The sequence below is a fragment of the Bubalus bubalis genome, chromosome 23, assembly GCF_019923935.1.
Source record: "Bubalus bubalis isolate 160015118507 breed Murrah chromosome 23, NDDB_SH_1, whole genome shotgun sequence".
In the NCBI taxonomy this organism is placed as follows: Eukaryota; Metazoa; Chordata; class Mammalia; order Artiodactyla; family Bovidae; genus Bubalus; species Bubalus bubalis.
In genome coordinates, this window is record NC_059179.1 from 7,380,865 (window position 1) to 7,407,276 (window position 26,412).

Genomic DNA, 26,412 nt, shown 5'->3' on the forward strand with positions numbered 1-26,412 from the left:
TGCATACAGATTTATCAAAAGGCAGGTCAGGTGGTCTGGTATTCCCATCTCTTTCAGAATTTCCCACAGTTTATTGTGATCCACACAGTCAAAGGCTTTGGCATAGTCAATAAAGCAGAAAGAGATGTTTTTCTGGAACTCTCTTGCTTTTTCCATGATCCAGCGGATGTTGGCAATTTGATCTCTGGTTCCTCTGCCTTTTCTAAAACCAGCTTGAACATCAGGAAGTTCACAGTTCACATATTGCTGAAGCCTGGCTTGGAGAATTTTGAGCATTACTTTACTAGTGTGTGAGATGAGTGCAATTGTGCGGTAGTTTGAGCATTCTTTGGCATTGCCTTTCTTTGGGATTGGAAAGAAAACTGACCTTTTCCAGTCCTGTAGCCACTGCTGAGTTTTCAAAGTTGTTGGCATATTGAATGCAGCACTTTCACAGCATCATCTTTCAGTATTTGAAATAGCTCAACTGGAATTCTATCACCTCCACTAGCTTTGTTCATAGTGATGCTTTCTAAGGCCCACTTGACTTCACATTCCAGGATGTCTGGCTCTAGGTCAGTGATCACACCATCGTATTATCTGGGTCGTGAAGATGTTTTTTGTACATCTTTTTTGTGGATCAGATCATGAACTCCTTATTACCAAATTCAGACTGAAATTGAAGAAAGTAGGGAAAACCACTAGACCATTCAGGTATGACCTAAATCAAATCCATTATGATTGATTATACAGTGGAAGTGAGAAATAGTTTTAGAGCCTAGATCTGATAGATAGAGTGCCTGATGAACTATGGAATGAGGTTCGTAACATTGTACAGGAGACAGGGATCAAGACCATCCCCATGGAAAAGAAATGCAAAAAAGCAAAATGGCTGTCTGGGGAGGCCTTACAAACAGCTGTGAAAAGAAGAGAAGCGAAAAGCAAAGGAGAAAAGGAAAGATATAAGCATCTGAATGCAGAGTTTCAAAGAATAGCAAGAAGGGATAAGAAAGCCTTCCTCAGTGATCACTGCAAGGAAATACAGGAAAACAACAGAATGGGAAAGACTAGAGATCTCTTGAAGAAAATTAGAGATACCAAGGGGATATTTCATGCAGAGATGGGCTCAATAAAGGACAGAAATGGTATGGATATAACAGAAGCAGAAGATATTAAGAAGAGGTGGCAAGAACACACAGAAACTGTACAAAATAGATCTTCATGACCCAGATAATCATGATGGTGTAATCACTGACCTAGAGCCAGAAATCCTGGAATGTGAAGTCAAGTGGGCCTTAGAAAGCTTCCCTATGAACAAAGCTAGTGGAGGTGATGGAATTCCAGTTGAGCTATTTCAAATCCTGAAAGATGATGCTGTGAAAGTGCTGCACTCAGTATGCCAGCAAATTTGGAAAACTCAGCAGTGGCCACAGGACTGGAAAAGGTCAGTTTTCTTTCCAATCCCAAAGAAAGGCAATGCCAAAGAATGCTCAAACTACCACACAATTGCACTCATCTCACACGCTAGTAAAGTAATGCTCAAAATTCTCCAAGCCAGGCTTCAGCAATATGTGAACCGTGAACTTTCTGATGTTCAAGCTGGTTTTAGAAAAGGCAGAGGAACCAGAGATCAAATTGCCAACATCCGCTGGATCATGGAAAAAGCAAGAGAGTTCCAGAAAAACATCTCTTTCTGCTTTATTGACTATGCCAAAGCCTTTGGCTGTGTGGATCACAATAAACTGTGGGAAATTCTGAAAGAGATGGGAATACCAGACCACCTGACCTGCCTCTTGATAAATCTGTATGCAGGTCAGGAAGCAACAGTTAGAACTGGACATGGAACAACAGACTGGTTCCACATAGGAAAAGGAGTATGTCAAAGCTATATATTGTCACCCTGCTTATTTAACTTATATGCAGAGTACATCATGAGAAATGCTGGACTGGAAGAAGCACAAGCTGGAATCAAGATTGCCAGGAGAAATATCAATAACCTCAGATATGCAGATGACACCACCCTTATTGCAGAAAGTGAAGAGGAACTCAAAAGCCTCTGGATGAAAGTGAAAATGGAGAGTGAAAAAGTTGGCTTAAAGCTCAACATTCAGAAAACGAAGATCATGGCACATGGTCCCATCACTTCATGGCAAATAGATGGGGAAACAGTGGAAACAGTGTCAGACTTTATTTTGGGGGGCTCCAAAATCACTGCAGATGGTGACTGCAGCCATGAAATTAAAAGACGCTTACTCCTTGGAAGGAAAGTTATGACCAACCTAGATAGCATATTCAAAAGCAGGGACATGACTTTGCCAACAAAGGTCCGTGTAGTCAAGGCTATGGTTTTTCTTGTGGTCATGTATGGATGTGAGAGTTGAACTGTGAAGAAGGCTGAGTGTCAAAAAATTGATGCTTTTGAACTGTGGTGTTGGAGAAGACTCTTGAGAGTTCCTTGGACTGCAAGGAGATCCAACCAGTCCATTTTGAAGGAGATCAGCCCTGGGATTTCTTTGGAGGGTTGATGCTGAAGCTGAAACTGCAGCACTTTGGCCACCTCATGCAAAGCATTGACTTATTAGAAAGGACTCTGATGCTGGGAGGGATTTGTGGCAGGAGGAGAAGGGGACGACCAAGGATAAGATGGCTGTATGGCATCACTGACTCGATGGACATGAGTCTCGGTGAAGTCCGGGAGTTGGTGATGGACAGGGAGGCCTGGCGTTCTGCGAAACATGGGGTCATGAAGGGTGAAACATGACTGAGTGACTGAACTGAACTGACGCTAGCAAGTAACATATGAATACATTTCTTCAGAGGGATCATGAGCCCCAAATACAATAAAACTAAACAACTTCTACATTTATTTTCAATTATCCACCCCTCCACTCATCCACCCACCCCTCTATTCATCCAGACACACATACAAACTTAGGCAATGCCTACAATCCATGAAGAACAACTCAAACTATTGTGGATTATACAAAGAGAATAAGAAACACCTGAAAGGAATTTACAGGTGCTTGATAAGACTCTTGAGAGTCCCTTGGACAGCAAGGAGTTCAAACCAGTCAACCCTAAAAGAAATCAACTCTAAACATTCATTGAGAGGACTGATGCTGAACCTGAAGCTCCAATATTTTGGCCACCTGATGTGAAGAGCTGACTCATTGGAAAAGACCCTGATGCTGAGAAAGATTGAGGGCAAGAGGAGAAGGGGGTAACAGAAGATGAGATGGTTGGATGGCATCACTGACTCAATGGACATGAGTTTGAGTAAACTTCAGGAGTTGGTGATGGACAGGGAAGCCTGGTGTGCTGCAGTCCATGGGATTGCAAAGAGTTGGACAAGACTTAGCAATGACTGAACAACAACAACCACTCATTTATGGTAGAGTTCTTAGCAAATATGAGGTATTCGGTTTGGCATATTATCTTCTGAATATCTGAATAATCTTAAACAAATCCCGTTTTTTTATGCCCCTTTGGTCCCAGACACCATTCTCTCTCTTAGGAATTATTTCCATAGGAATAGAATTTCCTTTTGTTATATATTAATGTGTGTGTGTGCATGCTAAGTTTCTACAGTAGTTTTTGCTCCTCTGTCCATGGGATTCTCCAGGCAAGCATACTAGAGTGGGTTGCCATGCCCTCCTCCAAGGGATCTTCCCAACCCAGGGATTGAACCTGTGTCTTTTGTGGCTCCTGCATTGCAGGTGGATTCTTCACTGCAGAGCCACAGGGGAAGCCCATATGTATTTATACACACGTACACACACACACACACACTTTTACTACCACTTTTGTCCTTACACAGTAGGCAGGCTTATCTTTTTAAAAAGTAATTCAGATTATGTCAGTCCTCTATAAGCTCTCTGACTGATTTCTCTCCTACTATACTCCCTCTGACTTTAGAGTACCTCAAGCTTGCATCTGACTCAGAGCCTTTGCCCTCTGTCTGGAACATTCTTTCTCTAGATCTCTGCATGGCTTTTTCTTAAAGCTGCTAATGTCTCAGCTGCGCTGTGTCCTCTTCAGACATATCTTCCCTACCAAAGATAGCAAAGTAGCCTTTACCATAAACCCTAACTGCTGTTACTCTCTGTCACTTTAACCCCCTTTTATTTTCATATCAGCATTTATCACTTGTTAAAAGCTACTTTAAGTGCTGTAGTGAACATTAGGGTACGTGTGTCTTTTTGAATTCTGGTTTTCTTGGGGTATATGCCCAGTAGTGGGATTGCTGGGTCATACTATAGTTGTATTCCTAATTTTTGTAAAGGAATCTTCATACTGTTCTCCATAGGTGCCTCAAGAGGGAGGGGATATATATATATATACATATATATATATATATATACATATATATATATATGTATATATATATATATATATATGGAGAAGGCAATGGCACCCCACTTCAGTACTCTTGCCTGGAAAAATCCCATGGACGGAGGGGCCTGGTGGACTGCAGTCCATGGGGTCGCTAAGAATCAGACACGACTGAGCGACTTCATTTTCACTTTTCACTTTCATGCGTTGGAGAAGGAAATGGCAACCCACTCCAGTATTCTTGCCTGGAGAATCCCAGAGACGGGGGAGCCTGGTGGGCTGCCGTCTATGGGGTCGCACAGAGTCGGACACGACTGAAGCGACTTAGCAGCATATATATATACATATGGCTTATGGCTGACTTATGCTGACTCTCATTGTTGTATAGCAGAAACCAACACATTGCAAGGCAATCTTCCTCCAATTAAAAATTTTAAAAAACCCCTACTTTGTTTAAATATGCTGTTTTTCCCACAATACAATTAGTTTCACGAGATCAGGAACCTAGTGTATCTTACTCATCAATAACCCTCTAGTATATTAATATAACAGAAATTTGAATGGTGGGTCTATTCATTCATTCATTTATTGTGTGACCAGGAGAAGACAAGAAAACTTAAGTTTTCTGAAGCAAAGTCTTACATAAAGTTCAAGGTTTATGAGTTGAAAGTGTGTGCCTCTTGAGAATTCACCTATATGAATGATGAATTTTCAGGACAAAGGTTTAGTTAAAATGTACTAATCATCTAAATGTTGGGTCCTAAAGAAGACATGCATTGCTATAAATGTGGGTGAAAGTGGTTTGAAACACTTAGTGATTTATCATTGAATTATATATACGACATTAACTTAGGCTAATTATTTTAACTTATAATGGTGTTTTTATTCACAAATCCCAATTGCTGTGAAATGTTCGATTTAAGCCCAGTTTGGTGATTGTAGCCATGAAATTAAAAGACACTTACTCCTTGGAAGGAAAGTTATGACCAACCTAGACAGCATATTAAAAAGCAGAGATATCACTTTGTCAACAAAGGTCCATCTAGTCAAGGCTATGGTTTTTCCAGTGGTCATGTATGGATGTGAGAGTTGGACTATAAATAAAGCTGAGCGCCGAAGAATTGATGCTTTTGAACTGTGGTGTTGAAGACTCTTGAGAGGCCCTTGGACAGCAAGGAGATCCAACCAGTCCATCCTAAAGGAGATCAGTCTGGGTATTCAATGGAAGGACTGATGTTGAAGTTGAAATTCCAATACTTCGGCCACCTGATGCAAACAGCTGACTCATTGGAAAAGACCCTGATGCTGGGAAAGATTGAGGGCAGGAGAAGAGGGCAGGAGGAGATGGGGACAACAGAGGATGACATGGTTGGATGGCATCACCAACTTGATGGACATGGGTTTGGGTGGACTCTGGGAGTTGGTGATGGACAGGGAGGCCTGGCGTGCTGCAGTTCATGGGGTCACAAAGAGTCGGACACGACTAAGCAACTGAACTGAACTGAAAGTTAAAGAACAAATTTTAAAATGTAGTGCAATTTTCACTTTCAATTAAAAGCAGAAGAGATTAGAATCAAATCTCATGTGGTAGTTTAGCCTTTTGGGTTATAGGGAGAAATATGTTTCTAAGGATAGACTGCCCTGGCATGCCAAATTCATTTCATTTTCTCCAGATTCTTCTAATTTTAAAACAGAATCTATGGCAATAGTGGATATTTTGTCCATTTAATATTTTTAAGCTTTTTTACTTAGAAATTATTTAAAATTTATGTTTATATGTTTTAATCAAAATTGTTTGAAAATAAATAGGCCATTTTATTAAAAACAATAAAAATACCTAGATGACAATATCAATATTTTAGTTAATGTAGAGGTATCAACTGTATCAGATATTAGTCAAAACAATCTACATTTTTGGTAACTATTTAAAGACTGCCTCTAGAAAACTCTGGTAAGAAATATTGTATGGGAACATAAAATACTATGAAAGTCACTGATTTTTTTTAATTAAACTGAAAATGAAATGCTAGGATGGCACAATAAATTTATCTCAAAATATCTTTTTAGTATACTTATTTATGCCTTGAAACTGAAACAAAGACAACATTAGCTTCTAGCATAACATTTTTTATTTCAAAAATCAGTCTGTCTGAACTTTTTATTTTTTATCTATTCTGCTCTTTTTATTTCTTGCAAAAATCATTAGAAGCTGAGATAAATGTATCCTTTGTTGTCATAAATTAGTGATCAGAAAATCTTGAAATAACAAAAATATCAAGCAAAATATGAAAATAATAACTAGCATGTGTTAGAAATTGTACAAACTATTTCTTAGTTTATCTTGTTTTACAGATAAAAGCAACTGAAGGTTAGATGACTAGTAAGTATCAGCATGAGGTTTGACTCAACTGGACTCTAACACAATATCACTCATCATTCACATAGTTTTTTTTATCTCCCAATATGGAGAGCTAAAGCCAGTTAGTTAATAGCTGGTGCTAGAATTTGACATCAAATATCTACTTTCTTTCACAGACAACTTTATTTGAACAGATCATGTTCCTTCTTCTATTGCATTATATGTATAGAAGTTCCAATGAGGAAATATATTAGACTGCTAGCGATGTGCTAACAAAATGCTACAGACTGTATGGATTAACAATGAAAATCTATTTTCTCACAGTTCTGGAGGCTAGGTGTCCAGCATCAAGTTGCCAGCAGGGCGGCTTTCAGATGAAGCTTTTCTTCCCAACTTACAGCTCCTTCTTCCTGTGTCTTCACATGGCCTTTCCTCTGTGTGCATACCCTCCTGATGTCTCTTCTAATTTTAAAACACCAGTCCTCTTAGATTAGGGTCTTCCCTGGTGGATCAGACAGCAAAGAATCTGCCTACATTGTGGGAGACCCAGGTTCGATCCCTGTGTTGGGAAGATTCCCCTGGAGAAGAGAATGGCTACCCACTCGAGTATTCTTGCCTAGAGAATTCCATGGACAGAAAAGCCTGGCAGGCTACAGTCCATGGACTCATAAAGAGTCAGACATGACTGAGAGACTAACACCTCTTAGATTAGGGCCCCACTGCTCTGACTTCATTTAACTTTGATTACCTTGTAAAGGTCCTATCTTCAAATATAGTCATACTCAGGGACTAGGGCTTCAACACATGGATTTACAAAATACTCAGTTCATAACAGAAAGTTTTCTGAAGAAATATTAATGGCAATTTAGAAGATACATCTTCTTGTGTATCTGGGCTATTTAAGAAAATTATTTTTGTAATTTGTGAGAAGTTCATAAAAACTAAATTCTTGCTTCTATTTCTTACCCTGGGGTTAAAGTATAATGACTTTGTCATTGTATTTCTCTCCCAGAGAAAGTGCCCCAACTTCTTTCTACAGCAAATCCTGTTTTCATTACTCCTGATCACAAACTCTATCATTACTCTCCACTCTTGCTCTGTCAATTACAACAGCTCTTATTGTTCCATTGTCTCCCTTAGGCATTCCCTTCCTTTCAGTCAGTAAATAGGATGGTCTCGCCAATCCTAAAACACAAAACAATCCTTATGACTAAATAGCTAATTTGAATAAACTTCACTTCCTATCTTGCATTCCTTTTTTTTATTATTATTATTTTTTATTTAATTCTGAACCGACTGAAACCTAGCATTCTGTTTCTATTTTTTCTTTTCTCTTATTATAATTTTCCAGTCAAAGTTCTCACTTATCTCCTGTTAATCTTGGTGGGCTCTTTCCAGCTCCCGTTCTCAGTGACATACCTGAGGAGTCACGGCCCTGCCCTGCTGCTGGCCCCGCTGGACTTCTCTGTTTTGTATCCATGAAGCAGAAACTTGTGTCAGTTCTCTGAATTGCTCTATTCTTTCCCTGGATTTTCCTCCTTTCCCTCCTCTAGATTACTTTTCAGCATCTGCCACACATATTTTTTCCTCTCCTATCCCTCCATTCTAAAGGAGATCAGTCCTGGGTGTTTTTTGGAAGGACTGATGCTAAAGCTGAAACTCCAATACTTTGGCCACCTCATGCGAAGAGCTGACTCATTGGAAAAGACCCAGATGCTGGGAGGGATTGGGGGCAGGAGGAGAAGGGGAGGACAGAGAATGAGATGGCTGGATGGCATCACCGACTCGATGGATGTGAGTTTGAGTGAACTCCGGGAGTTGGTGATGGACAGGGAGGCCTGGAGTGCTGCAATTCATGGGGTCCCAAAGAGTTGGACATGATTGAGTGACTGAACTGAACGGATCCCTTAAAGGACTTCCCTGGTGGCTCAGACAGTAAAGGGTCTGTCTACAATGCGGGAGACCCAGGTTCGATCCCTGGGTTGGGAAGAGCTGCTGGAGAAGGAAATGGCAATCCACTCCAGTACTATTGCCTGGAAAATCCCATGGACAGAGGAGCCTGGTAGGCTACACAGCCCATGGGGTTGCAAAGAGTCGGACATGACTGAGCGACTTCATTTACACTTATACTTATCCCTTAATAGTAAGCAGTTACCCAAGTTAGGTCTTTTGCCCTCTTTTCTCACTCAATTGATTGACTTATTTTTCTTACATATTTACTATTTACAACATGTTCAGTCTTGTTTTTATTACCAGCAGCACCTCAGTGAAATCTCACAACAACTTGATGAGGTAAATATAATGACTCCCATTTTATAGAAGTTTTATAGCAGGTTCTCTCAAACTCAGAGCTACTGACATTTTGGATCAGATAATTCTTTATTATAGAGTCTATACTGTGCATTGTAGAATATTTAGCAATTATCCTCACCTTTACCCTCTAAATATCCTTAGAAAGCCCAACTGTGACAATGAAAACTACCTCCAGACAGTGGCAGTGTCTCCAGGTTAGAACAAGAAACAAGAGATGAGGCCTACAGAGATTATGTAACTTGCCTAAGACTACAGAGCTAGAAAGGGGGTAAATCTGTGATATGATCCCAGGTAGACTGATCTTTACTAGACCCCAGTTATTATATAATATGCTAATTACCCTTTTCTCTAAGCTCTCCCAGGAAATACAATTTACTCTTAAGACTGTAATTAGGATCCCCAGGCAAATATACTTTCAAATGTATATCTCTGTCCTCAAACTCTCCAGGTCCATACTTCAATGATGTCACTCAGTGTCATATGCATATTTCACCAGTGCTCCAAATTCATCTTAGCCTTAAGTGCATGAATTATCTTCCATCAAGACTTGCAGCTACATTCCCTGTATCTCTTAATGGCATTATCATTTAACCAGTGATGCAGGCTAGATATCTTAAACCAAGTTATTCAGGTTATTGACATGCTTCCTTACTTCAAAAGCATCATACTTATTTTCTCTGCCTCAGTCTCCCCCATACTTATTTTCTCTGCCTCAGTCTCTCCCATTCTACTCTTTTAAAAAGATTCCTCCAACTGAATCTAGCTTACAATTAAAAACAATTTTTGATATAAAAGCAACAATTTAAACACAGTATACTACATCAGGGAGAAGGCAATGGCAACCCACTCCAGTACTCTTGCCTGGAAAATACCATGGACAGAGGAACCTGGTAGGCTGCAGTCCATGGGGTCGCTAGGAGTCAGACACAACTGAGCGACTTCACTTTCACTTTTCACTTTCATGCATTGGAGCAGGAAATGGCAACCCACTCCAGTGTTCTTGCCTGGAGAATTCCAGGGACGGCGGAGCCTGGTAGGCTGCTGTCTATGGGGTCGCACAGAGTCGGACACGACTGAAGCGACTTAGCAGCAGCAGCAGCAGCAGCATACTACACCAGATCTTGGTCTTGGAGTCAGATATCACACTATGTAGCCTTAAAAAGTCATTGAGTCTGATTCTCAGTTTTTTTTCTGGAATATCTTATGTCATCTGTTCTCATAAGACTATTGTGAGGGTTAAATGAGATGAAAGAGTATTAAAACAGAGATTACGGAAGGAATTTGAATAAATCAAGAGTTTGGGATTAATTTATATACACTAATATACATAAAATAGATTACCAACAAGGACCTACTGTAAAGCACTGGGAACCATAATCAAAATCTGTAATAACCTATAAGAGAAAGGATCTGAAAAAGTGTTTGTGTATATATATACACATACACACATATATATATATATATATGTATATGAATCATTTTCCTGTATAGCTGAAACTAATACAACATTCTAAACCAATGAGACTTCAATCAAAAAAATGTTTATAAATATAGAATTAGAAGGGAAAAGATAATTAACCTGTTTTCATTTTAACAAATGACATAAACTCAAATGATTTTACATATAATATTGTATTTATTAAAGTTCAATCACATTACTTGCATTATTATTAACAGTGTATAGGAAATATGATGGCTCAGTTATGTGACTGTTAGTTTCTTCTATATTAATAGAATAAAACCATCCTATTGGCAATTACTTCATGTAAATATAGGAAATAGAGATCTTGAAAAATTATACAAAAATAAAACAAAGGCACCATATTGTGAAAATTCACACATTAATTTCTCTGAACTCTTCCCTTCTTTCCCACCACTGAGCGCACTGTGTATCATCTATAAATTGGGGCCTTCTCACATCATGATGTTTGCACCATGCTTTAAGTAGTCACTTGGTTAATTTGTTTTTCCTTGTCTATTCATCCTTTGCAGGTACCTTGTTAGCCTTTACTATTAACTTCTGGCATTTCAGAAAAAAAGGTTATTTAAGCTTTTACATACTCTCACAGTTTTCTGAAGCTTTTTAAGTGAGTTTATTCTTCTTTAGGATAATGAAGCAATTGCAAAAGAATGAACTATCTTCCAAGCTTTAAATTGTCAATAACTAAGACTTCCCTGGTGGCTCAGATGGTAAAGCGTATGCCTACAATGTGGGACACCCTGGTTCAATCCCTGGGTCAGGAAGATCTCCTGGAGAAGGAAATGGCAATCCACTCCAGTATTCTTGCCTGGAAAATCCCATGGATGGAAGAGCCTGGTAGGCTACAGTCCATGGGGTCACAAAGAGTTGGACATGACTGAGTGACTTCACTTTAAGCTCCATGTATCAATTGTAAGAAAAGAATAAATGTCAAACTAACTCTTCTTGGATGATGACTTATTTCATGCCCTGGCCTGATCTGCACCATCATGTCTTTTAAGATTATTTCAATGAAGAAATCATGCTAGTCAGGTTTCAGGGTAACAGAAGTTCCCATACTTGCCACTGCAGAGTAAACTGCAAAATGGTTCTAGATAACAATTTAAAAATATGTATATTATTTGAAGGCAGAAATACAATATAGAAATACAGTCCCTTCAATCAGTGGTGCTGAGAAAACTGGACAGCTACATGTAAAAGTAAAATCAGAACATTTTATTATTCCATATACAATAAACCCGGATGAATTAAAATTTCAAATGTAAAACTGAAAATCATAAAACTCCTAAAGTAAAACATAGGCAGTATTATTCTTGACATAAGTCTTAGCAATATTTTTCGGATCTGTGTACTCAGGAAAGGGAAAAAGAAAAGAAAAATAAACAAGAGGCACCTAGATAAACTTGAAAGCTTTTGCACAACAAAGAAAACCACTGACAAAATGAGAAGACAACCCATTTGGGTGGGAGACAATATTTACAAATGATATCTGATAATGATGTATCTGATAAGGAGATCAAACCAATCAGTCCTAAAGGAAATCAACCCTGAATATTCATTCAAAGGACTGATGCTGAAGATGAAGCTTCAATACTCTGGCCACCTGATGGGAAGAGCTGACTCACTGGAAAAGAACTGGATCCAGGGAAGGATTGAAGGCAAAAGGAGAAGAGGGCAGCAGAGGATGAGATGATTAGACAGCATCACCAACTCAATGGGCATGAATTAGAGCAAATTCTGGGAGATAGTGAAAGACAGGGAAGCCTGACATGCTGCAGTTCATGGAATCACAAAAAGGTCAGACATGACTTAGCAACTGAACAACAAATTCAAAATATGGAATGAGCTCACAATAATCAGTATCAAAAAAAAAAAAACTAATTAAAAATGGGCAGAAGACATGAATAGATATTTTCCCAAAGAAGATATGCAGATGGCCATCAGGCACATGAAAAGATGCTCAACATGGCTAGTCATCACAGAAATGCAAATCAAAACCACAATGAGATATCACCTCACATCTGTCGGAAAGATTATTATCAAAATGGCAACAAATAACAAGTGTTGGAGGATGTGGCTTTTGGACTCTGTGGGAGAGGGTGAGGGTGGGATGATTTGGGAGAAGGGCATTGAAACACGTATATTATCATATGTGAAACAGATCGCCAGTCCAGGTTCGATGCATGAGACAGGGTGCTCGGGGATGGTGTACTGGGATGACCCAGAGGGATGGGATGGGGAGGGAGGTGGTGGGGGGGGAGTTCAGGATGGGGAACACATGTATACCCGTGGCAGATTCATGTCAATGTATGGCAAAACCACTACAATATTGTAAACTAATTAGCCTCCAATTAAAATAAATAAATTTATATTAAAAAAACAAAAAACAAAACAAACAAACAAAAGGCAACAAATAACAAGTGTTGGAGGATGTGGAAAAAAAAAACCCTGTGCACTATTGGTGGGATTGTAAATTGATGTAGTCATTATGGAAAACAGTATGGCTATTCCTCAAACAAATAAAGCTGGAACTGCTATGTGATTTAGTAATTTAACTTCTGGGTATTTGCCAAAATTAAAAAAAAAAATCACTAATTGGAAAAGATATATGCACCTCAATGTTCATAGAAGCATTATTTATGATAGCTAAGATGTGGGAGAAACATAACAGTCCATCAACAGATGAATGGATAGTATATATACACAATGAAATATTACTCAGCCATAAAAAAACCCCAAACTGAAATGCTGTCATTTGCAACAACATGCAAGGACCTGGATGGTGGTTTTTTTTCCTTCCTATCTCATGATTGTCATATAGCTCATCTGGACCACCATCCCTACCCACCACCACCATTTTGGTTGCATTTAATGTGTTAATGTCTTTCTAAACTCTGGCACTCAGCATTGAGCTCAGTATTACAAATGCAGTCGGGTCAGTGTTGACTGCAGGAGAATTATAACTATAGCCTAAACTTTAATTCAGATTTTATAATTGCAACCAACTCAGGGCCAGTGTGCTACCCAACTCTAAGGGATCAGAATATAATCTGTAATTATATAATCCTTAACATCAACCTGGCCTCTGAGTTTCAGTCAAAGTACATCTCCAGAAACTATATTTACTTTCCTCTGAATCAGATGATCAGAGGTGTTCTTGAAGACTGGGAGGGTATTACGCTTAGTGAAGTGAGTCAGACATTGAAGGACAAATACTGTATGATTTCACTTACATGTGGAATCTAAAAAAATAAAACAAACAATATAGCAAAACAGAAACAGACTCACAGATACAGAGGACAGAGTACTGGTTACCAATGGGAAAAAGGTAGGAGGAGGGGCAAGGTAGTGGAAGGAAATTAAGAGGTACAAACTAGTAGGTATAAAATAAATAAGATATAAAGACGTAATGTACAGCTGTGATAATCTTAAATGGAGTATAATCTATAGAAATATTGAATCACTATACTGTATATCTGAAACTTATAATATTGTAAATCAACTATACTTCAACAAAACATTTAAAAATAAACAAAAATAAAAATACATATTTACTTTGAATCAGTAATTCTGCTGCTGAGTAGCTCCTCAAAGAAATTATTCTAAGGGGGAAAAAAGATACATGCAAAGAATTCTTTACAAAACTAAAAATTAAAATGAGCTTATATGGCCCGTTTTAAGACTCAACTTCTGCTCATGAGATATTTTTATTAAACATGAACCTGGTGTGCTACAGTCCATGGGGTCACAAAGAGTCAGACATGATTTAGCAACTGAACAACAAATAACTCATATAATATGGTAAAGCAGCATGATGCAATGGCCCTTGCAGAGAGGACCCTCCTTCTCCAGTTATAAGCCATATTGCATTGTGATATGATACTTTAACTCTCTAGAGCCAAGTATAACATTAAAATGGAAGATAAAAAGCATCAGATGGTAAAGAGTATGCCTGCAATGAGGCAGATCCAGGGTCGATCCTGGGTTGGGAAGATCCCCTGGAGAAGGAAATGGCAACCTATTCCAGTATTCTTATCTGGAAAATCCCATGGATAGAGGAACCTGGCAGGCTACAGTCCCTAGGGTCACAAAGAGTTGGACATGAGTGAGCAACTAACATTTTCACTTTTCACTGAAATATTAACAGTAATTACCTTTGAATGGTGGGATTATATTTATATTTTTCTGTGCTTTCTAATTTTTCTTAGGGAGCAGCTAATAAGCTTATAATCACCTGACACCAACTATATAAAAAGGTGAAAACAAGACAAAGAAAAGAGGAAAAAAACCAACCCTGCGAGTACAACACAATAAATAAAAGTTTTCACTCAGTCCAATTAGATTTCTCATCTAGATGAAAATATACTATCTTTCACTCATCAAGGGAGGACACCATCTTTATTAACCACCAAATCGTGATTTGTCTTTGCATTCTCATTTTTGTTTTGATATTAGTTCAATTACATGATTGTAGCCAGGTGGTGCATAATATGACCATTACACTTCATCCAAACTAGTAAATTCTGCAAAGTTCTTCTTTGTAATCAAAGCTTAGACTGGGAATAAAATTTCAGTGTTATTGTAGCTGATGCTAATCCAATTCATGTGTCTATGCTGTGAGTTTCAAAATAAGTACCAACTGCAGGCATATTGAAAAGAAAAGGAAAGTTTTAGATCTTTATGACCCAGCTGGGCCTATAATAACAGTCTCACCAGGAAGTGTGCCTACTAAAGTAAGCAAAACCACTAAACTCTACAAAAAAAGCAATGGGAATATCTGAAGCAAAATTCAGCTTTCAAGCCTAGTAATTACACTATTGATTTTTAAAGTGATTGTTAAGCTTCTCTGGGAAACTGATCCTGGCATCTCCCTCCCTGCTTCATCTTTAAGAGCACCAGAAGCACCATAATCCCTTTCTCAAATTAATAGTTAAAACGCTACATGGAAAACGTATAAAGAGAATTTAAATATGAAATTTCAACTCTTCCCTTTATAATTGAAGAAATTAAGACTGATTTTTTAAATTAAAAGTTTTCACAGATTTTTCTTATTCATTCACACAACTGGCTTATGAATTCCAAAGACACTGCTGAGTCTCTGAATAACAGTTCTTATAACATTCAGTGGAAAAAAAAATGCAAGCCTCAGAAATATAGAAAGGTTTTAAGCATTAACGGGGAAAAAGGAATTATTTACTCCTTGGTGTAAAATAAAACAGTTGTAATTAACAAGACCAAAGCTGTGATTGTGGTATTTTAAAACTGATACAAGGTGAAATCCAAGATCACTATCCATTTTATCATCTGATTGTCAGGAAAAAAGAAAACAACTCATTTCTGTCAATGGACTTCTCCATCTGAATACCTGAATACCGTTTTGACAGTCTGAAGTTGTATCCTTAACCAAGTTGCCCAGTACTTTCATCTGAACCTGCTCTGTCTTTCATACTTTCGATCTATTATAGACATCTGCCGAGTCTCCCAAGGCAGAAGCACTTTTTTATTAACATCTCACATTTAATTATTCCCTGAAATCTGCTTTAAGGCTCCCCTGATGGCTCAGATGGTAAAGAATCCACCTGCAATGCAGGAGACTTGGATTTTTTCGGGAAGATCCCCTGGAGAAGGGAATGTCTACCCACTCCAGTATTCTTCCCTGGAGAATTCCATGGACAGAGGAGCCTGGCAGGCTACAGTCCATGGCACTGAGAGCCGGACATGACTGAGAACTAACACACACACACACACACCCCAAATCAGATTTAAATTTAGACTCTTAAACTCTAGTGAGCAACCCCTAGGACTGTTGCCTTAGTCTCCTACTAGTGTCCCTGTTTGAGTTCATCCCATTGGACTCGATCTTCTATCCCCTTCCTTCAAAAGCAAATATTTACAAACTGTAGTAGCGGCTGTCTTCTGATGGTTCCTTATTGCCCAGAGGATAAATCATATACCTTTAGTTTGAGATTATTAGGATATTTCTTTATTATCTGCCCTCATCTCTTTCTAACTGTATCTTCCAGGCAACCACCTGTCTAGTTCACTGTTCATTTCCTTGACACATAAATCCTCTTTTCTTGGTATATTCCACTTTTTACTGTACAATAACATTTTCAAATTCCTCATATTTGTGTCTGCCCTTCCTTTTACAGGAGCTATATTTACCCTCCTTTCTTACTTGTAAAATCCCTATTCAAACTTTAGACGACTCACATATCCCTTTGTCCTATAAGTCCTTTTGGATGCTAGGGGCATAACACATTTCTCCAGATTTAGTTCCCCCTCCCCCCCTGCCATTTTTATTTTTCCCATACTGAAATGGCAATTTCTCACGGTTTTTAATGCACTTGTATTGATCAGGAATTACTCTAAGACAGACAAAGACTTTTCATACTGTTCATGGGGTTCTCAAGGCAAGAATACTGAAGTGGTTTGCCATTCCCTTCTCCAGTGGACCACATTTTGTCAGAACTCTCCACCATTACCCGTCTGTCTTGGGTAGTACTATATGGCATGGCTGATAGTTACATTGAGTTAGAGGAGGCTGTGGTCCATGTGATTAGACTGCTTACTTTTCTGTGATTGTGATTTTCAGTCTGTCTGCCCTCTGATGGATAAGGGTAAGAGGATTATGGAAACTTCCTGATGGGACAGACTGACTTGGGGGGGAAACTGGGTCTTGTTCCGATGGGTGGAGCCATGGTCAGTAAATCTTTAATCTAATTTTCTATTGATGGGTGGAGCTGTGTTCCCTCCCTGCTATTTACCTGGGGCCAAACTATGACTGTCTGAGGAGGCCTTACAAATAGCTGTGAAAAGAAGAGAAACGAAAAGCAAAGGAGAAAAGGAAAGATATACGCATCTGAATGCAGAATTCCAAAGAATAGCAAGGAGAGATAAGAAAGCCTTCCTCAGCGAGCAATGCAAAGAAATAGAGGAAAACAACAGAATGGGAAGACTAGAGATCTCTTCAAGAAAACTAGAGCTACCAAGGGAACATTTCATGCAAAGATGGCTCGATAAAGGACAGAAATGGTATGGACCTAACAGAAGCAGAAGATATTAAGAAGAGGTGGCAAGAATACACAGAAGAACTGTACAAAAAAGATCTTCACGACCCAGATAATCATGATGGTGTGATCACTCACCTAGAGCCAGACATCCTGGAATGTGAAGTCAAGTGGGCCTTAGAAAGCATCACTACGAACAAAGCTAGTGGAGGTGATGGAATTGCACTTGAGCTATTTCAAACCCTGAAAGATGATTCTGTGAAAGAGCTGCACTCAATATGCCAGCAAATTTGGAAAACTCAGCAGTGGCCACAGGACTGGAAAAGGTCAGTTTTCATTCCAATCCCAAAGAAAGGCAATGCCAAAGAATGCTCAGACTACCACACAATTGCACTCATCTCACACGCTAGTAAAGCAATGCTCAAAATTCTCCAAGCCAGGCTTCAGCAATACATGAACCGTGAACTTCCAGATGTTCAAGCTGGTTTTAGAAAAGGCAGAGGAACCAGAGATCAAATTGCCAACATCCACTGGATCATCGAAAAAGCAAGAGAGTTCCAGAAAAATCTCTTTCTGCTTTATTGACTATGCCAAAGCCTTTGACTGTGTGGATCACAATAAACTGTGGAAAATTCTGAAAGAGATGGGAATACCAGACACCTGACCTTCCTCTTGAGAAGCCTATATGCAGGTCAGGAAACAACAGTTAGAACTGGACATGGAACAACAGACTGGTTCCACATAGGAAAAGGAGTATGTCAAGGCTGTATATTGTCACCCTGCTTATTTAACTTATATGCAGAGTACCTCATGAGAAACTCTGGGCTGGAAGAAGCACAAGCTGGAATCAAGATTGCTTGGAGAAATATCAATAACCTTAGATATGCAGATGACACCAGCCTTATGGCAGAAAATTAAGAGGAACTAAAAAGCCTCTTGATGAAAATGAAAGAGGAGAGTGAAAAAGTTGGCTTAAAGCTCAACATTCAGAAAATGAAGATCATGGCATCTGGTCCCATCATTTCATGGGAAACAGATTTGGAAACAATGGAAACAGTGTCAGACTTTATTTTTCTGGGCTCCAAAATCACTGCAGATGGTGACTGCAGCCATGAAATTAAAAGATGCTTACTCCTTGGAAGGAAAGTTATGACCAACCTAGATAGCATATTCAAAAGCAGAGATGTTACTTTGCCAACAAAGGTCCATCTAGTCAAGGCTATGGTTTTTCCAGTAGTCATGTATGGATGTGAGAGTTGGACTGTGAAGAAAGCTGAGCACCGAAGAATTGATGCTTTTGAACTGTGGTGTTGGAGAAGACTCTTGAGAGTCCCTTGGACTGCAAGGAAATCCAACCAGTCCATCCTAAAGGAGACCAGTCCTTTGGAAGGACTGATGTTGAGGCTGAAATTCCAATACTTGGCTACCTCATGTGAAGAGCTGACTCATTGGAAAAGATCCTGATGCTGGCAGGGATTGGGGGCAGGAGGGGAAGGGGGCGACAGAGGATGAGATGGCTGGATGGCATCACCAACTCGATGCCCAAGACTGTGTGTGAACTGCGGGAGTTGGTGATGGACAGGGAGGCCCGGTGTGCTGTGATTCATGGGGTCCCAAAGAGTTGGACACGACTGAGCGACTGAACTGAACTGAAGTGAACTGAAACTATGATGGAGGTAGTGAAGATAATGGTGACCGCCTTTAAAAGATTCCAGTCATGAAATTAAGACACTTACTCCTTGGCAGGAAAGTAATAACCAACCTAGACAGCATATTAAAAATTAGAGACATTACTTTGCCAACAAAGGTCCATATAGTCAAGGCTATGGTTTTTCTAGTGGTCATGTATGGATGTTAGAGTTGGACTATAAAGAAATCTAAGCGCTGAAGAATGGATGCTTTTGAACTGTGGTGTTGGAGAAGACTCTTGAGAGTCTCTTGGACTGAGAGAAGATCCAACTGGTCCATTATAAAGGAGATAAGTCCTGAGTGTTCATTGGAAGGACTGACATTGAAGCTGAAACCCCAATACTTTGGCCACCTGATGCAAAGAGCTGACTCATTTGAAAGACCCTGATGCTGGGAAAGATTGAAGGCGGGAGGAGAAGGCGACAACAGGGGATGAGATGGTTGGATGGCATCACCGACTCAATGGACATGAGTTTGGGTAAACTCTGGGAGATGGTGATGGACAAGGAGGCCTGGCTTGCTGTAGTCCATGGGGTCGCAAAGAGTTGGACACGACTGAGCAACTGAACTGCATTGAACTGAACTGAGACAAAGACTTTGCTGTTTATGGCTCTGGTCCTTGGAATAGGCTTTAGCTTGTAATCTGTTCTGGTTATTGATTTATTTATTGTTTTTCAGTTCTAAATTCGCCCTTTTTAACTGCTCTATAAAAAATGGATTAGGCCATTAAATTTTTTTCTTTGCCAACTGGCACTGAAACTTTGCCACTGGGGAGATACGGCAAGAATAAAGTGATTTGCTCCCTGGCTCCAGTCAGATTGCTTGGATTTTGTACAACCTTCTCCAGGGTATGGCTTTTACAGTACTTGGAGTTCAGCAATACCAAGCAGCCAGCAGCTTCCGCAGCACACCTCCCCTCAGGTAGATTCCCTGGTATGAGCAGCTTTCTTTGGAACACCTCTGGCATAAGTTCTACTGCCATGGCATCAGAGCACTTTACTGCCATCTAGCCAGCATGTCTGTGTCCTTCCCAGCAAGGGTGATTTCCCCATGAGGGACACTTGGAAATATCTTGGGACACTTTCTGTTGGGATTTTCGGGGAATGTTAACCTGTATTTAGTGAGTAGAGGTCAAGATGCCACTAAACATTCTACAGTGCACAGGACAGCTCTCCACCAAAACCAACTCTCTGATTCAAAATGCCAATGTTATCCAGTTCCATAAACAACTCTCCATAACAAGGTCTAGTTCTTAGTCTCAGCAGAGCAAGGTAGAGGGTGGAGAGAAGGATGGGGGAAGAAAAATGTTTTCCTTGAATCATCTCTTAATGGCCTGAGGTCTGTCACAATTCCTTGTACTTTGTTTTTTTTTTTTTAGCATCCAAGATCATTTTATTTATTTTTTTTAATTTAAATTTATTTATTTTAATTGGAGGCTAATTACTTTACAATATTGTATTGGTTTTGCTATACATCAACATGAATCTGCCACGGGTGTACACGTGTTCCCAATCCTGAACCACCACCACCCCTCCCACTTCCCTCCCCATACCATCCCTCTGGGTCATCCCAGTGCACCAGCCCCAAGCAACCTGTATCCTGCATTGAACCTAGACTGGGCGATTCATTTCTTATATGATATTATACATGTTTCAATGCCATTCTCCCAAATCATTCCTTGTACTTTCTGTATCCTGAATTTCTGCTATGACCTTTTGACTAACTTGATCAATATCTAAAACACTTTTAATAAGAATTTTTAAACAAAAAAGTGCTAAATTTTAACTAATGACCTACCAACATACTAATGACATTGAACTTCTTTTACTTTGAATAGAGTCAAATTTACCAAAGAATACTGATAGAAGCTCAGTGTGTTTGGGACTCAACAAATTAGAGGTGGAAATTAACTATACAATAGGAATAGAAATAAGTACTGTCACATTTATACATTTGCCTCAAAACTCCTCAAATATAGACCAGGCCTTCTCAGTGAGTTCTCCAGTCAGTAATGCTATATATAATTTCTATAACTACTTGCAAGAGGAGGAGGGTGTACAATTTTAAAGCACTACAACATCATATGTGATGAAGAGCAGTCCCATTCACCTCTTTCTGTGAGTTTAAACCATTAATACTACCTCTGGATATGACCGTTTTCCAGTAGCTATGTGCTTATTTTGTAGTTAGATCAGGCTTGCTCAGGCCATGCTATAATTCAACTTCCATTATTAAAATAAACCAGTGTAATGACTCTCTTTCAAGCTTCTGGATTTTATCTCTCCTGCTTAATAAATATTTTTTTGTAAAGCACACCAATCAATAATAGCTCCATAAAGAAGACAAGCCCAAATGATCACAACTGAATGATCACATTCTAGCAAAGTACATCTGTCTTCTCATGTTCATCCTGCAAATATCCTCACATCACCCCGGATTTCATTCTAGAAAATGCACCAAAGTAAAATCCATTTAGACTGTGGGACAGGCTGAGGCTCTGAAAAATTTTAAATTCATCATCCTATCAGTTAAGTAGTGTGACTATACGCTGTATGGTATCTGGAGTTCCCACAGTCTTACCATGTGGACAAAGACTGGTAGATACATAAAGATAACAGATATAAATAAGGAAACAGATGAAATAGGTGGGGCACATGCCATGGATGCGTGGGCCTTCATGAGACTGGCCTGGTGAGAACGGTACGGTAAGAACAGTGCTGGAAAGATTCTACTGTCATCAAATCTTTCCATACGGTTCTCACCCTCTCCCTCCATGACACCTGAAATTCTAAAACCTTCTGGATTTTTGTGATTTTTCAGTCTTCAGGGGTAAGTCATTCAAATGTAAGTAACCCACAAACCGTCATCATCTTCATCTCTATGTAGCTACTACTCAAATTAATACAAAACCTGAATTGAAGTCCTTGAGATTGCAAGAGTGAAATTAAGAAGAACAGGGACCAGGGACTTTCCTGCAGCCCACTGATTAGGCTCTTCCACTGTAGTGGGGCACAAGTTCAGTTCCTGGTGGAGGAACTAAGATCCTGCATGCCATGTGGTTTAACCAAAAAGATAAAGAAGAAAGCATGTGTGTGTGGCAGGGGTGGGGAGTGTAATGGGAAAGAGTAGTGCCTGTAGAAGAGTAATGTGATGAGGGAACTAGAGGTAAAGGGTGTCAGAGAGAGGAAAGCAAGCTGGCAGATGGCACTGGGAAGACCAACAGCGGAACGCACTTCAAACCAGTATTCTTTATGATTTTGCTTCATTTAAAAGATAGGTTGAGCAGAGCCTGGAGGAAGATCAGAACAGGACCACTGGAGGCAGCAATCAATTTTTTTATGTTGGTTAAGTAAGTTAGGGGTTAGCAAACTACAGCTCACAGGTCAAATTCAGCCCATTGACTGTTTCTTGTATGGCCATTAGCTGAGAATAATTTGTACGTTTTTAAGTGGCAAGAACAAGAAAGTTTCAAAAGATGAATAATACTTCTTGACCTCTAAAACCAATGAAATTCAAATTCCATCATCCATACACCTTTATTGAAACTAAGACATGTTCATTTACTTATTGTCTTTGATTGCTTTTGCATTAACAATGGTAGAATTGGGTAGATGCAACAAAGGTCATTTGGCCTACGAAGTGTGACATATTGACTATCTGACCTTTTATAGAAAAGCTTATCCTATCCTTGGTTTAAGTCATGGAGCTAAGGCTTCATATTTACATACCCCATTCAGAATAAACGTCCTGCACTTAACTAACCCATCATTTTTGTGGGGAAGTTCTGTGATCCTCTGTTCCTCCTTGAGCATGAGCCTTAGTTAGTCTCACCCTTCACCAAGCTGCTTGTCAGAAACATCAATAGCATCCTTCCTGAGAGAAGTTGAATAACTACTCTTTTGTCATCTTTTTGCATCTCTTCTGACATCCTAAGTCCTGATATGGAAGGCTTCCTTAACTCCTGCCTGACTGGTCCATTGCTTATTCTACAGAGCCCAGAGCATGGATTCAGTATTTTTGTTTATTTTGCCTTCAACTTGGAGTTGACACTGAATAGCAATAGCAAACAGGGAATGGAGGAAGGCACCAACCCACCACAAGCAAGAGTAGATCTGGGTAGAGGCTAGGATCAGAAGCACTATCATTGGAAACTGATGCAGATGTGGCTAAAGAGGCTACCTGTGGAGGACAGGATGAATAAACAGAGAGGAGGTTTTGCTACCAGCCCTGACAAAGGAATAACAACCGAAAATTTAATATAATTGAGTTTGCCCTATATACTCAGTTTTCAGACCTATACTGAACTTGTGTCTTGCTCATCTCAGTAGCCCAAGTAACTGATACCGAAACAGGCATTCATCTTTATCTTTTGTAATGATTAAAAGTAAAAATTTCCTAGTCTGGCTCTAATCTCAGTTTTAATACCTAGCTCCAGTTTTGGTGTTGAGAAATAGTCTTCAGTCTAACAACTGCAGTGACTTTTTCTCTATGTCCAATCTTTCTTGGTAACCTATTTGCTCCTATATTTTGTATAGGTCTTGGGACAAGTTTTATGACACAGGAATTGATAGATCAGGATGCATACTGGTCCTGTTGCTACTGCTGCCAAGTCACTTCAGTCGTGTCCGACTCTGTGCAACCCCATAGACGGCAGCCCACCAGGCTCCTCTGTCCATGGGATTCTCCAGGCAAGGATACTAGAGTGGGTTGCCATTTCCTTCTCAAATGCATGCATGCATGCATGCTAAGTCGCTTCAGTTGTGTCTGACTCTGTTTGACCCTATGGACAGCAGCCCACCAGGCTCCTCCATCCACAGGATTCTCCAGGCAAGAATCCTGGAGTGGGATGCCATTTCCATCTCCATGGATACTGGTCCTGGTATATGCCAAATACCCTTTTCTAGTTGTTGGATCAAGGATAGGTCTGGAGATTCCTGGCTGGGTGAAGCAGAGGACCATGGAGCAAAGGGGTGGGAGAAACACAAAGGGAGCTCATACCATTGCTGTTTACCAACTAGTATGAAAATGTTTCAACTTTCATAACCAATTGGCTGCATCTTGGACTTACACAGTAATGAGGTAATATGAGGGATACAGTTGAGACTCTTAGATTTTAATTTTCTGGGGGAAAATATTTGACTCTTTGTTAAAAACAGTAAGAAAATTACTAGTAAATATTCAGTGATCTCAATGTATCAAAAAATGTCATCTTACATAAACTCCTAACTTCACTAATAACTTATCACATGGATGAAGAAGTGGATTGCATAACTGATTATGGGAACAAAGATATACTTACGTTCACATTTCTCTTCATGGATTCTAAAATACGATATTCTAAATATACTTAGTTGTGTTTTATGTATTCAAGAATGTTATTAATGGAAATAGATTGTTCTGTTAGATTCAAATTTCATGTCAATTTTCATGAATTTTAGAGTCACTGCAGATAATTATGAAAATAATGTAAGAAACCAGTCCTCAGAGAACACTTCTTGAGAACAACATGTATCTGTTTATCACTTTCTAGTTTGTCCGTGAACTTTTTTTTTTTTTAATTTCCCACATGCGTGATTAGTTACAATGATGTTCTTTTGCTCTCCCTCTGGAATAATAAAGCATAATCATGGCTTACATAACATGGTACCTCAGTTGTAAATTTGTGAAAGAAGCTCCATGCATTGACAGTTCGAATGCTCACCATCTGTTTGCATGGGTGAAGCCCTGGTGCTCCCTTAATTGGCCATAAATTAGGTACTAGCAGCAGGATTATGACAAGATCTTTCAGTTACAGTTTAATTTCTTTTTTAAGCTGGGATTCAACATTTGGTGGGAATCCCAACTCCTCTGGTAAGAGCATAGAAATGTACCTCTTGAGCCCTAGACTCAAGCCATCTTCTCTCTATGTCTTAAGCTAGACTTCCCTCAAGGTATGTTCTCTGTATACGCTTCTGAAGATAAACTTATGCTGAGCAGAGAGAAAAAACTACTAAATCCAGGAGATTCCAGTACCTTCTCTAAGAAGAGGAAGGGGCACATTGATTGAGCGCTCACTACATATCTTGTGCTGTGGGGGACCTTGACATATATTAAATTGTTTGATCTTTGAAACAATTTTATAATTTAGGCATCTCCCACTTTTCAGATAGGAAAACTGAGACTTAAAATTAAATTAAAATAAATTGCCCATATTGTCATAACATGGTGTAGTAAAGATTCAAGTGTTGAGCTTTGGACTCTATTTGACCAAGTCCATACACTCCTCACTGCACACTATATATGAGTAGGTTTGAAAAAGAAAATGGATACAGGCAAAAGTATGTATGTGATGCTACCTGATGCTCCTTCATCTCCTGGGATCTCGGTCAATAGAACTGAAGAACCTACACTAGATAACTCTCAGGGTCCCAATAGTTTGTTTCCATGACTTGATTAATCTGGGCTTGAATATTAACCACAAAGCCTTAACAAATTATTAAAATGTTATGGACTTCAGTTTCCTTTTCTGTTAAACATCCCATCTTCCAGGTAGAATCATTACAAAGGAAAGTAGATATATAAACTGATACAAATACCCATCCATCCTCAATCAGCAGGCAAACCCTCAGCCTCACTGTCATTCTTCCCTCATCAGATTCCCTTGTGCTTTAGAGGGAAGATTAAGGCCATTCAAGTTACCATAACTTTCTTTGTTTACATCTCTACAAATTTTCTACCTATTCTCTTTTTCACTATCTTCAGAACATTAAAAAAAAAAACAAAAACATGTTTTCCAATTTCTCTTTCCCTGTTTGCTCACAATTTCCTCCCCTGTGGACACATTTCTATCAAGTGTCACCCCCCACCTCCGCCCTGCCTCTTTTTTTCTTTTTTAACTTGGCCACCATGGCATGTGGGATTTTAAATTTTCCCAATCAAGCAAACACAATGTCTTAACCACTGGACTGCCTGGGAAGTCCATCCTCCTCAAGGTTTGTGTAGAACCATCACAAGGAAACTCTCCAAGACCTCACTAGTGTCTCATCTGCCCTCCCATCTCTCTTTTTCATTTTCTTTGTTTAGCCTAGTTTCTTGAAAGAAAAAAAAAAAAAATCCTTTGGTCTCAATGCTCTCACATCCTCAGTACTGACTCACTCTTTGCACTCTGGATTCCACTTTCACTGTTTTATTAGATATTTTTCTCCCAGGTTGCTAAATTTGTTGCCCTTTTCTCTATATATTTATGCCTCTCAGTTTCTCACTTGTATTTA

At 39.3% G+C, this 26,412-nt stretch overlaps 1 protein-coding gene across 5 annotated transcripts in view; it reads right to left on the bottom strand.

The window, feature by feature from the left end:
• Positions 1–26,412, bottom strand: part of PRKG1 (protein kinase cGMP-dependent 1) — a 1,428,274-nt gene that overhangs the window by 148,128 nt on the left and 1,253,734 nt on the right. The gene's annotated exons all lie outside the window — the stretch shown is intronic.